At 38.8% G+C, this 6,000-nt stretch overlaps 1 protein-coding gene across 1 annotated transcript in view; it reads right to left on the reverse strand.

Annotated features, from left to right (window-relative positions):
- The window catches only part of LOC131929953 (gonadotropin-releasing hormone receptor-like), a 40,735-nt gene extending 35,302 nt beyond the window's left edge, over positions 1-5,433 (reverse strand). Inside the window, exon 1 of the mRNA XM_059286340.1 lies at positions 5,242-5,433. The gene's annotated coding sequence lies outside the window, so the exon portion shown is untranslated. The remainder of the gene's footprint in view (positions 1-5,241) is intronic.
- Between the last annotated feature and the right edge of the window lie 567 nt (positions 5,434-6,000).

The raw sequence follows: 6,000 nt of genomic DNA on the forward strand, positions 1-6,000 counted from the left end.
TGCACTGACCCCCTCCTCCTTCTCTCTCACTCCCTTTCACAAATTTCTTAAATTTTTTAAATAATTAGTTGGACAGTTCAGGCGAGAATACATTCACAACTTCGACTAATTATATTAGCGTTTTTTTTATTATAAATACACTTTTTAAAATACCGTAAAATCTCTAAAAAACGTCTCGCCAAAAAAAAAAAAAAAAAAGACCACATTCATCATACGCTGATCACTTCTGAAAGAACTCCCAACCCCCCCCCCCCCCCCCCCCACCCCCCACCGTCCGACTTCTGCACAATCAACAATTCAGTCTCCTAGCATTGGCCAGTGTCAAATTATTTGCATAAAAATGAAATTCGCCCAAACGCGAGGCAATGTTTGTGGTTCGATTTCGTTCCCGTCAAAGCCTAATCATAAGCCTAATCGAATGATACGTCAGCCGGAAGTTGTGAGCTGTTATGGTTTTGTGAGCCCCGGTGTGAGCGCTCGTCTAAACTCGGTGTTGTCTGATAGGGAACTATAAATAGTCTAGCGTGAGTACCGCACGACAAATTGGTTTAGCGGTACAATACACCAGTCTAAGGGTACAATATACCCGTCTAGCGGTACAAAACACAAGTCTATTGGTACAATATACCCGTCTAAGGGTACAATACACCCGTCTAGCGGTACAAAACACTCGTCCAGCGGTACAAAACACCAGTCTAGCGGTACAATACACCAGTCTAGCGGTACAATACACCAGTCTAGCGGTACAATAGACTCGTCAAGTGGTGCAAAAGTCTAGCGGTACAATATACCCGTCTAGCGGTACAATACACCCGTCTAACGGTACAATACACCCGTCTAGCGGTACAATATACTCGTCTAGCGGTACAAAACACCAGTCTAGCGGTACAAAACACCCGTCTATCGGTACAATACACCAGTCTATCGGTACAATACACCAGTCTAGCGGTACAATACACCCGTCTAGCGGTACAATACACACGTTTAGCGGTACAAAACACCAGTCTTGCTCTACAATACACCAGTCTATCGGTACAATACACCCGTCTAGCGGTACAATACACCAGTCATACGGTACAATACACCCGTCTAGCGGTACAAAACACCAGTCTAACGGTACAATACATCCGTCTAGCGGTACAATACACACGTCTAGCGGTACAATACACACGTCTAGCGGTACAAAACAGCCGTCTAGCGGTACAAAACACCAGTCTAGCGGTACAAAACACCCGCCTAGCAGTACAATACACCAGTCATACGGTACAATACACCCGTCTAGCGGTACAAAACACCAGTCTAACGGTACAATACACCCGTCTAGCGGTACAAAACACCAGTCTAACGGTACAATACATCCGTCTAGCGGTATAATACAACCAGTCTAGCAGTACAAAACTTTTGTCTAGCGGTACAAAACACCCGTCTAGTGGTACAAGATTTCAGTCTAGCGGTACAAAACACCAGTCTAACGGTACAATGCACCAGCACAATAAGAAAAATATCTAGCAGCACGACATACATGTAGTGGTACAAAAACTGTATCGTTAGCGGCACACCAAACTAGACGTATAGTATATACCATTAACGGTACAACAAACTATTCAAGCGGTAAAAAATACTAGTCTGGTAGTCCAACAAATTTCTCTATGAGTAAAACACACAGCCTATCGGTAAAATACATTTCTAACCGTCTTTATCATTCAAAAACTTGCATCGCTGCAGTGATACACTAAAAACGTAAAAAGTATAGTAAATGGAAATGTAATACCACGTTAAATAAAAAAAAAGTTCGATTTAGCAAATTAGATTCCGAATGTTAAAAAGCAAAGAGCGTATAAAAAAAAAAAAAGTTAAATTTCAGTTCTGATAATATAACGGTAGAAATCGCAATGAAATACATGTTTGATGAAAATTTCTCAATTCAATATTTTCAAAACGAAGTTCAAAAAGTCGAATAAAATGAACTGTAGTTAGTCTTTGAATAAGATGCTTGCGGGTCTGTAGAGCTCGCGTTTGATGAAATGTAAAGATGCTCTAGTTTGATCTGCGAGGGTACCAAATAACTAGGGTAAAGTCGAGAAGTTCAAGAAAAAAAAAGTGTCGGTGCCTTTGGGAGTTTGCGAGTAAAGTCGAAAGGTCAAGTAAAAAAAAAATCCCAAAAATAGAATGTTCGATGATTTTTTTTTTGTTAGTTAAAGAGATGTAGACTACATGTTTTAATACGTTTTTTGTAAATGTATCAATTTTAGCGTTTCAGAATTATTGTTTTTTAAATTTGATTTTCTCTGGAAATTTTTTTTTCGTTTGCTCATATGTTGTTTGTTGGGGCTATGCACGAATGTTGTATGTTAGATTATAACACGAATCTTGTAGGTTCGTTCATTGAACGAATGTTATGTGTTAAATCATTGCACGAATATTGTATGTTAGATAATTGCACGAATATTGTATGTGATCATCGCACATATGGTTTAAGTTAAAACATCGCACATATGGTTTACGTTAAAACATCGCACATATGGTTTACGTTAAAACATCGCACATATGGTTTATGTTAAAACATCGCACATATGGTTTACGTTAAAACATCACACATATGGTTTACGTTAAAACATCGTACATATGGTTTAAGTTAAAACATCGCACATATGGTTTACGTTAAAACATCGCACATATGGTTTACGTTAAAACATCGCACATATGGTTTATGTTAAAACATCGCACATATGGTTTACGTTAAAACATCGCACATATGGTTTACGTTAAAACATCGTACATATGGTTTACGTTAAAACATCGCACATATGGTTTACGTTAAAACATCACACATATGGTTTACGTTAAAACGTCGCACATATGGTTTATGTTAAAACATCGCACATATGGTTTACGTTAAAACATCGCACATATGGTTTACGTTAAAACATCGCACATATGGTTTATGTTAAAACATCGCACATATGGTTTACGTTAAAACATCGCACATATGGTTTATGTTAAAACATCGTACACATGGTTTATGTTAAAGCATCGCACATATGGTTTACGTTAAAACATCGCACATATGGTTTATGTTAAAACATCGCACATATGGTTTATGTTAAAGCATCGCACATATGGTTTACGTTAAAACATCGCACATATGGTTTATGTTAAAGCATCGCACATATGGTTTATGTTAAAACATCGCACATATGGTTTATGTTAAAACATCGCACATATGGTTTATGTTAAAACATCGCACATATGGTTTATGTTAAAGCATCGCACATATGGTTTACGTTAAAACATCGCACATATGGTTTATGTTAAAGCATCGCACATATGGTTTACGTTAAAACATCGCACATATGGTTTATGTTAAAACATCGCACATATGGTTTATGTTAAAACATCGCACATATGGTTTATGTTAAAACATCGCACATATGGTTTATGTTAAAACATCGCACATATGGTTTATGTTAAAGCATCGCACATATGGTTTACGTTAAAACATCGCACATATGGTTTATGTTAAAACATCGCACATATGGTTTATGTTAAAGCATCGCACATATGGTTTACGTTAAAACATCGCACATATGGTTTATGTTAAAACATCGCACATATGGTTTATGTTAAAGCATCGCACATATGGTTTATGTTAAAACATCGCACATATGGTTTATGTTAAAGCATCGCACATATGGTTTATGTTAAAACATCGCACATATGGTTTATGTTAAAACATCGCACATATGGTTTATGTTAAAACATCGCACATATGGTTTATGTTAAAACATCGCACATATGGTTTATGTTAAAACATCGCACATATGGTTTACGTTAAAACATCGCACATATGGTTTATGTTAAAACATCGCACATATGGTTTATGTTAAAACATCGCACATATGGTTTATGTTAAAACATCGCACATATGGTTTATGTTAAAACATCGCACATATGGTTTATGTTAAAACATCGCACATATGGTTTATGTTAAAACATCGCACATATGGTTTACGTTAAAACATCGTACATCCGGCCCTCACATCCAACTCTTTAATTGAGCGCTACGCATTATGCTGTACCGCATACTGTATTTTCTTTTGCGTCTTGCGCCCATCATCGGCTCTGCGCGGACTATTGGAGGGTGTCTTTTTACGATACGATTCTTTAGCTCCCCCCACTCCCTCGGTGTATTGCACCATCTAGTACAATTAGGGAGGGACGGGGACGAGGGAGGGGGGGGGGGGAAACGGAGAGTACAGGCGGTGAGCAAGTGTACGCTCTGCCACTCAACCACAAACCCTCTCAACCAGAGGCTTAGCGACCCATTTCGGCGCCTGGGGAGAACTTTCATTTTCCGCCCTCCCCCCACACTCCTCCCATTTCTTTATAGTTATTCAAATTGGTGAAAAAGCACCTCCTCCCCCCACCTTACAGTCGGATATGTTGTTGGTACTTTTTACCGTCGAAATACCCAAATTCAAAATAAGCTTTTCAATTTTTTTTCTACCACTTTTGGCGCCCCCATAGGGTCGGCGGCCCCACCCGCCCTCCCCTAGCTACGCCACTGCCCTCAAGCTTTAACCCTACTTAAAATACTTGCAATTATTTATTATAATCAAAAGGTCGTCTTGAAATTCTGACTCCTGGCTATCGTGATGAATTAGTGGCATAATGCGGTTCTCTTTTAATACGTTTCAAAACGATGAATAAGTTATACAAGAATTATAAATAATGTATGTTTAACATTCACTTCCATATTTTATCATAACTTGATGTTTTACAACTAGCGTGTTTTACTGTTAAAAATTTCTTTTATTTAGAATAATCGAACATAAAATACAGAGCAAGCGAAAATTTGAAAGGTTGAAGGACCACAAAAAAAAAACCCCATCAATAGCCAGACTAGGAAACTTAAAGCCCATATAGATACCCCAACCAGAAAACTTCATTATAAAAACAAAATGTCTATTTCGAACCGCGTTATAGACGTATTTTAATAATTTTAAATGTCCCAACTAAAAATTAGTGTGCGGAAATAGTTAATAACTGGCAAGGTTCAAGACTTCAACAGCATCAAAACCTCTTGAGCGCTAACTTTCTGTGAAACCCAACCAATTTGACTAGGTTGTTTTTATTTTACAGCATTGAATTCTCTTGCCCTCGTTATAACCAGATGTAGGCTTATATGTTTTTAAAAGTATAAATAATAAAAGAAAAGAATAACCTAATGTATCTACTCACCACCGTATATTTATCAGGCTGTAATCAACCTAAGCTAAAATGAATTGAAAACAAATCCAATCTGAATTAAACCATCCTTGTTTTCACACAGAAATTACAACAATCTTTGTTCAAATTATAATTATAAAACTAATTACACTAATCCACGGTAATAGTAATTAATCTAATAAAACTAATTAACAATCCGTAAAATCTAGAGCCGAAATATTCGCCGTCTGCTTAATAAAAAAAAAATTGTTCAGTTTATCTTCCTAGGTAGTACATCATATCCATCATGTTTAGGTGTCCGAGACGTCGAGGTGAGTACAGTACCATTACGGCGTACCCGTCACCCGCTGGAATTCCATGTCGGCACCGTCACGTGCGGCAGACGCGCCCTCACGCCCACGCGGCTGTGAGCTCACCGCTAGAGCTGTATTGACGCGCGGCCGTTGGGTATTGACGTGCGGCCGGAGAAGAGAATGCTTGTCATGATGGGTTGGTGGTGACGGGTTGGTGGTGACGAGTTGGTGGTGACGGGTTGGTGGTTGACCAGAGTAGCGGGCCTTGGTGTTGGTGGGGGTTGGTGTTGATGGATTTAAGGGACACTTGTGAGTGTTGGCTAATGATGATGGATGGGTGTTGATGTTGGTGGGTGTTGATGTTGGTGGGTGTTGGTGGGTGTTGGTGTTGGTGGGTGGGTGTTGGTGGGTGTTGATGTTGGTGGGTGTTGGTGGGTGTTGGTGTTGGTGGGTGTTGGTGTTGGTGGGTGTTGGTGTT

The sequence above is a fragment of the Physella acuta genome, unplaced genomic scaffold, assembly GCF_028476545.2.
Source record: "Physella acuta isolate Inbredline_101_S28 unplaced genomic scaffold, ASM2847654v3 ptg000096l, whole genome shotgun sequence".
NCBI classification, from domain to species: domain Eukaryota; kingdom Metazoa; phylum Mollusca; class Gastropoda; family Physidae; genus Physella; species Physella acuta.